We start from the raw sequence: 8,322 nt of genomic DNA on the forward strand, positions 1-8,322 counted from the left end.
GAGGCCAGAGAGTAAACGGGAGACCAGCTCACGGAGGGTCCTGTGAACAGCAGTAATGACTCGGCTGCTAACCCGAAGGCGGGAGGATCCAGATCGCAGAGTTTTGAGTAGAGGAGTGACATGATAAAGGATTGAAGGATGGACCGGATGGGACAGATGTTTGGGGAGGAGGGTGGAATGTGGGGAGGCTGCTGTCCCAGGAGACTGCCTGCTAGCAAGGGTGTGGAGACGGGGGTGAGGGCTGACCGGGCTCCAGTAGGCTCTGATGTGGGAGCCAGTCACGGAGGAAAGAACGGCACATTTCTGAAGAGGCTGGCCTGAATGCGAGAATTAGGATAGTTCCCTGAAGCTTCAAGGGAAAAGATGAAGTGATAAAATTGGTTTCCAAAGCACGGGGCAGCTCTCTTCTCTGGCCTTTGGGCTTCTTGGAGAGTCTCCTGTCCTCATACGTTGCTTCATGTTCTTTTTCTTCTTCCCCTTTCTACCTATGAAAATCTCCTCCCAGGGAAGAATTTATGCAACTGGTTCCCAGTGAGGTATAAATAATTGATGAGATAAAAATCAGGGGCGCCTGGGTGGCTCAGATGGTGAAGCGTCTGCCTTCGGCTCAGGTCATGATCCCAGGGTCCTGGGATCGAGTCCCGCATCAGGCTCCCTGCTCAGCGGGGAGCCTGCTTCTCCCTCTGCCTCTGCCTCTCTCTCTCTCTCTGACTCTCATGAATAAATAAATAAAACCTTAAAAAAAAAATCAATAGCATTTGTTTACACTAGCAATAAGCGACCAGAAAATATGTCATAGAAGAATCGGGTATCTTTCACACTAGCAACAAAAACTACAAGAGACTCTAGGAAATAAAGAATATACTTGAGCTCTATGAGGGAAAATTTTAAACTGTATTAAATGACATAAAAGGGGGCCCCTGGCTGGCTCAGACAGTGGAGCATGTGACTCTTAGTTTCAGGCTTGTGAGTTCAAGCCCCACATTGGGTGTTGAGATTACTTAAAAATAAAATCTTTTTTTTTTTTTTTTTAAAGGACATGAGGGGAGCCTGGGTGGCTCAATCGGTTAAGTGTCTGTCCCCAGGATCCTGGGATCGAGCCCCGTATCGGGCTCCCTGCTCAGCGGGAAGCCTGCTTCTCCCTCTCCCACTCCCCCTGCTTGTGTTCCTGCTCTCACTATCTCTGTCTTGTCAAATAAATAAATAAAATCTTTAAAACAAAACAAAACAAACAAACCAAAAAAACAAATTAATCTATAGGCTTGCACATTGAGTCTCTTCCTCTTAGTCGGTTAAGCATCTGCCTTTGGATCAGGTCATGGTCCCAGGGTCCCAAGTTTGCAGCGACTTGGCTAAACACACCAAGAAGGTTGGAGTCATGGGTAAATTCGGGTCCCATTATGGTGCCTCCTCAGGAAAATGGTGAAGAAGATTGAAATAAGCCAGCACTCTAAGAACACTTGCTCCTTCTGTGGCAAAACCAGGATGAAAAGACGAGCAGTGGGGATCTGGCATTGTGGGTCCTGCATGAAAACCGACGCCAGTGGCACCTGGACCTACAACACCCCCTCTGCCATCACAGTAAATTCAGCCATCAGAAGACTGAAGGAGTTGAAAGACCAGTAGAAGCTCCACCATTGGAAACATTCCTAGCCTATAATAAATGGATTAATTTATGTAACAATTACTTTGGCTTATTGTTAAATTTATTAATTAGATCTTCTAATTTGTGTTGTATTAATTTTGCTTTCTCAAAAGACTTGTAAATTAAAAATCTTTCTTTTTTTTTAAATCCTTCTAATTAAAAAACAACAAAAAAAAAACCCCAAAACCAAATTAACCTATAAATTCAATCTTATCAAAATGGCAGGGTTGTTGTTTTTTTTTTTTTTTTTTGAGAAACACTGAAAACTTACTCTAAAATTTATTTGGAAAAAAAAGTCCATGATTTAGCTAAGTTTCCTTTGAAAGAGAAAGACATAGAGGTGATATTTAAGACATACTACTAAGCTACAATCATTCCATGAAACTGATTCAAGAACACAAAAATGGATAATGGAACAGAATAATAGATGGTTCAGAGACAGAGCTGTGTTTAGAGTAGAACTTGGTCCCCACATGTAAATGTGGGAAAGGACGCAGCTTGATGGGAAAACTGTGGGAAAGGATGTTTACTAGATGGGAAAACTGGCTCACTATATTGAGAAAAATAAAACCGAATCCCTACCCACTGCATAAACAAACATTGGCTCCAAAAGGCTTAAAGATCTATTTTCAAAACAATCATGAAGTTAATAGAAAATATATAAATCATTGTGACCTCTGTGTGGGGAAGGACTTCTTCAAATGCAAAAGTACAAACCAAGAGATGAAACAACATTTGCTTGACATTGTTGAGGTTGCCCTTTCTGCCCCTGTTGCCGCCATGGAGTACAGAGCCTCCCGGGTCACCTGCTCAGACAGTTTTGTCTGGGCGAACTCAGTAACTCTTCAGAGTGGTCCCCTCTGCTGACAGGGAAATTCACTCCCAGAGACTCAGGTACCCCTTACCAACCTCTCTCCTCTGAGACTGTGCAAATGGGATCTCATGTTTGTCACTTCCAGAAAACCTGTCAACACTACCCCTTCCCAGCTACCCACGCTTGGGGAAACGCTTAGTTCCAAGCTCAGCCTCTAACCAATCCTGCTTTGGACTTACTTAAATCAATCCTCCATGCTGGGCCTCAAGTGCAAAAACTCGTTACTTTTCATTGGGAGAAAAATAGTAAGAACCCCCAACACACAATACATTAAGCACATATAATACAATGAGTAATTGGGGGGGACCCCTGATGTAACATTTCCTCCTGCCCTCCATCATAGCAATGGGTTTTGAAAACTTAGAGAAGTCTTTACTCCATCCAGGCCCCCATTTATTTATTCAGGGTGCCATTCTGATTTCACTTTTTATCCTAAGGGCCTTTAGAATTACTCTAAGGTTTGGAAATGAATACTGGAGTATTTAATGTCTGGCACTCACAAGTTGCAGGAGCATATATATTCCGTCGTTGGACAAGGAGAACCCAATGCCTGCCTCAAGCATTCCACAAGCCCCAGTGGTAGCTGACTAATAAAGAGACAAATGTGGCAGGAAGCGGTAAGTCCAAGGAGAAATGTGCAAGTGTGATGTCGTGGGATGCCACTTTCTTCCTTGAGCATGACAATTATTACGAGGCTGAGCTTTCCTTGGACAATGCTGTTGTTCCATGTTTTGAAGCTAATCATACTTTTAGTTTAAAATCCTATTTTAACTATTAGAACTATTAGAGCTCACAAAAGTAATTAGCACTACTAATCAGTTTTGAACATCCTCCAAAAAAAAGTGATTGTAATCAACCCAATGTAGAAGTTACCAAAAAAAAGTGCCCAAATAATAAAAAGACATAACTTCCACCAAACTAGGCACCATCTTTAATTCTGTATGAATTAGGAAGCTTTTGATTGCAATCAATAGCAAGTTTGACTCAGACTGGCTTTAAAAATAAGAAAGTGTGCTAATTCATATAATAGGAACTCCAAAGATATGGCAGGCTCAATAATATCATCAACCACCCAGATTTTTTCTGCCTCTCATCACTGCTGCCCACAGGATTCGTCTGAAGCCTGGTTCCCCTTGCGTTTCTAATATGGCTGCCCATAGCAATTCTGGCTACATTATTTTGTTCATATCCAGTAGATGAGAGAGCAAGTAAAAATCCTGATGGACCAACTTAGTTCATATGCACCCCCCCCACCCCGGTTCAGTATCTGTCACCAAAGGGATTGCCATGTGCTGTTTGGCTCAAAACCTTGGTTCCTGAACCAAACTCTGCCAAAGTGGGGAGAAGAAATTACTGAAACAGGTTAAGGCTAATCAGAGCACATTCCTTGAGCAGGGATAAAGGGGATAGAGTCATTTTCTCTTGAATCCCCTGGGCTGCATGTGAGGGTATTGGATACCTCAAGAATGTTGGGATTCTGTTAGGAAGGAGGGGCAGGGGAATGGATGTGGATTTGGCAACCCAAAGTGACAACTTCAAGGCCTGATCTACAGTAAAAAGGAAGGGCTGCCAGATGCAGTGTGGGCCAATGAGGGCTGGTGAAGGCACCAGAAGGGATGCCTGCAGGGGGATTGCAGACAAATCCCCCACATGATGTGCCATGAGGGAGAGTTCAACATCCCTTCTAAGAAATGATGGGAACAGGGGTGCCTGAGTGACTCAGTCAGTTGTGTGTCTGATTCTTAGTTTCGGCTCAGGTCATGATCTCAGGTTGTGAGATCAAGCCCTGTGTGGGGCTTCTGGGTCAGTGCAGTCTACTTGAGATTCTCTCCCTCTCCCTCTGCCCCTCCCCCCCATGTGCATGCTCTCTCTCTCTCTGTCTAAAATAAATAAATCTTAAAAAAAAAAGGAAAGAAACTATGAGAACAGGATGCTTAGGCTGGCTGCAGGAGTTTCCAGGTGGCACTGAGAAGTAGCAGGAGAGGTGGGGTTAAATGAAGAAACACATACTCTTGCCATATTTGCAGGAAGCAGTCAGTGAAGTAGGGAGGGTAGGGAAAAATACCTCTGAATTGTGAATAGCCCCCACAGTTGTTGATCGCTGCTGACTGGGGAGTAGAAAGGGCTAAAGTATCACACACACACAGACACACACAGTTTTGTGTTACAAGGAATCAGGAAGAATGATTGCCAGTTGAGAACACTGGTTTTGTTCCTCCTTCACCCAAACCTCCTACAAATTGTTCTTACAGGAATACTCGCCCTGTGTCTGGCTCTGTCACTTATTGGCTGTATGACCTTGGAAATTTGTTTAACCTCTCTGTACTTCATTTTGCTCTTATGTAAAATTAGGATAATACTAGTACCTACCCTCCTCGGGCTGTTGTGAGGGCTAAATAAGTTTATATATAAAGCACATCGAAGAGTCCTTGGAACTTAGTAAGCACAATGTACCACTATATATATATATATACCAATATATGTATGTTATGGAAATTTTAAACAGACCTAAACCTGTGAATTGCTATGGACAGTGACTCTTCTGTACCTCCCATTTTCTTCCTTTTTGAATGGGAGTGTTTCTAGCTGTTATCCATTGTATGTTAGGTGCATGGGCAAGTGACAGGTCTCATTAGTTTCACAGGTCTACAGATAGGGAGGAATTGTGCTTCAGGAGCTGGATTTAATGAGCTGCACCTGAGGTGCCTTGGCCACACCTGGCCTGGTTTAGATGATGAGATTCCAGACTTCAAAGTGATGCTGTGAGGGGATGAGACTTTTGGAGAACATGGAAACAGGTGGGTGCATTTTGCTTGTGGGAGAGACATGAATTACTGGGGCCAAAGGGCAGACAAACTCTAGGATGGCCCCCAATGAATAGCCATATCCTAGTATTCACCCCCTTGTGTAATTCCCTTCCTCTGAGTGTGAGTGGGACATGTGACTTGATTCTAACCTATAGAATGTGGCATAGATGGTGGACTGTCACTTCTGTACATTAGATAAGAGTGAGTAAGACAGTAACTTCCATCTTGCAAGCAGACTCTCATTGACTCTCTTCCTTGCTGGCTTTGCTGAAGTGAGCTGTCATATGGAGAGGCAAGGAACTTAGAGTGGCCTCCAGCAGATACCAGAAAGAAGCCAGGCCCTCAGTCTGACAACCTCCAAGGAACTGAATCCTACTAACAGGCATGTGAACTTGGCAGCATGTCCTTCTCCAGTCAAGCCTCAGATGAGACCTCAGCCCCAGCTGACACTTTATAGCTTTGTGAAAGGCCCAAATGCAGAGGACCCAGCTAACCCAGGCCTGGATTCCTGACCCACAGAAACTGCAAGGTAATAAAGGGGTGCTATTTTTTTGTCGCTGAATTTAGGGTCATTTATGCAGCAATAAATTACTATACAAATTAATTTGAAAACTTAAGTTTTTGATAATGGTAGCATTTCAGTTTAGTGGGGGGAGGGTTGGATTTTTCGGTAGATAGTGTTGGAGAAACTGGATAGCCATCTGGAGAAAGATATAGATGAAGCCTAGATCCCACCACTGCAATAAGTTCTGCTGGATCACAAATTTAAAGGTTAAATGCAAAATAATACATCTTATATAGAAAATATGGGGGGGGAGGAAAAAAAGAAAATATGGGGGGAAATTATCATAATTTCAGGGGAAATACTATCAAATGCTAAACTTTCTAGATGCCAGGAGTGAAAAGGTAACTTCAGCAGAAAACTAAGAAGAGTTCTGTATGAAATAAACATTGTACATATGGGGAGAAGAAAAATAAACTGGAAAATAATTTTCTCTCTATATACATTGACAAAGGGCTGTTTTCCTTAATACATAGAGTTCAATGAATCAGAACCAATAGTACAATAGAGAATGGGCAGAGAACATAGCCCACAGAACAAAGGGCTATTTTCCTTAATACATAGAGTTCAATGAATCAGAACCAATAGTACAATAGAGAATGGGCAGAGAACATAGCCCACAGAACAGAAAATACCAGTGTATCCTAAACATGTGCAAAGAGCCCAGCCTCACTTATAATGAGAAACAAAATTAGAATTATAAGATACCATATTTTATCCTATCAAGTGGCAAAAGTAAGCAAGTTGGATAATCCTGTGCTGAGGAATAAGGGAAACAGACACACTCATGCATGTGAATATAAACTGGTATAATCTCTATGAAGGACAATTTGACCAAATATCAAAATGTCAAAATACAGGGCACCTGGCTGGCCCAGTCAGTCGGTGGAGCATGCAACTCTTGATCTTGGAGTATTAAGTTGGAGCCCCACATGGGGTGTAGAGATTACTTAAAAATAAAATCTTAAAAAACAATAACAAAATGTCAAAACATAACATAGCAATCCTGCCTCTAGAAATCTGATCTATATATAGACCTGCACATATATTCAAAGATATTCACTGAAGCACAGTTTGTAGTGGGCAAAGGTTGAGAATAACTGACATGTGTATTAACAGGGTACTGCTAAATATTTAGGGTACTCTTAAATGAACAAATAAGCAAGGGAGTTCTATTTGTACTGATATGAAACTATTTCCAAGGTTGTTAAAAACAAAGAATGAAACATTGTGTAATGTATGCTATTTGCACAGAAATTTATCTATATCAGACATGTTTGTGCATGCAAAGAACACTTCTGGAAAAACACACGGTGGAGAAGTGGTGGCCAGGGTGGGGCGAAGTGAGAGAGACAATATTTTTTTAATATTTTGGATGAATATTATGAATGTATCCTCTATTCGCAGTTATTAATAAAATAGTTTAAAAGAGGTAATGTTTTGACACCCAAGTGCTCTGTCCAGGATTAAAAGGGAGTAGTCCTTCCCGGCAGTGGGAGCCAGTGAATTGCCCCTCTGTTGGCAAAAAGGAGAGAACGCCCACTGCATTTTTAAAGTGCATCTTAAAATAGTGTATTGCAAAGCTCAGTGGGCTCAGCCCTTTATGATTGTTGGTTAGAGGACTGTCGGGGATCTTTCTCCAGAAACCAGCTCGCAGTCCTCTCTATTCCAGAAGGTTTTTGTTGTTTTGTTTCCCCCCTGTGGAAATGTTTAGGACGTAGAGAATGTGGCTAGAAGAGCTGGCGACTCCAAGCAAAGCAGGTGGGGAAGCTGCGGAGGAGCGGTCCCCACGCCCCCTTTGCCTCGTTGTTGTCTTTCCTCAACCCAGCCCGGGCTGCCGCCCCTCTTTCCTCGGTCCGGCCTTTGACACAAGCTCTGCAGCTGCTTCGACTGACCCCTCCTCACTCCCTCTCCAAGTCTGGAACAGCCCTTGCTGGCACCGCGGCAGCTGTGACTGACTGCAAATGCTTTGCATTCCGGGATGTTCTGCAGGGTTTGGGTCTCCCCTGTGGCTGCAAGCATTAGGCAAGTTGAAAGCGAGGAGAAAAAGGGGCCCCACAGCTGCCAAAACATTGCAGGGAAGAGGGGAAAACTGTTAGGAAAACTGGAGAGGTTTTGTGCAGGCAGGACCCCAGCCAGTCGCTCCCTGGCTTGGGCCTGCTGGTAACTTGAGCGGGGCTGGGGGAGCAGGGGAGGCCGACGCAGGGGCTGATGGAAGCCACGGCGAGGCCCATTCACACATCCAGAAGCACTACCCGCCATCTGGAGACCATCTCCATCTGTCTGGGAAGGACGGGGTTGAACCCACTCTAGAAGGCAGACATGCGTCTCATCCAGAAATGTGTTTTGTTTCAAATATTAGTTTACCTTTAATTCACTGGGATTGTTTTGTTAGTTTATTTCTCCCCCCCACCCCCCCATAGAGCTGTACACA

General features: G+C 43.4%; 1 pseudogene; it reads left to right on the forward strand.

Moving 5' to 3' along the window:
- The first annotated feature begins 1,044 nt into the window (after positions 1 to 1,044).
- Positions 1,045 to 1,662, forward strand: LOC123862184 (large ribosomal subunit protein eL43-like; annotated as a pseudogene).
- Positions 1,663 to 8,322: the final 6,660 nt, after the last annotated feature.

This window comes from Mirounga angustirostris, unplaced genomic scaffold (assembly GCF_029215605.1).
Source record: "Mirounga angustirostris isolate CCGP_5_RB_7025 unplaced genomic scaffold, mMirAng1.0.hap1 SCAF_9, whole genome shotgun sequence".
Classification (NCBI taxonomy): Eukaryota; Metazoa; Chordata; class Mammalia; order Carnivora; family Phocidae; genus Mirounga; species Mirounga angustirostris.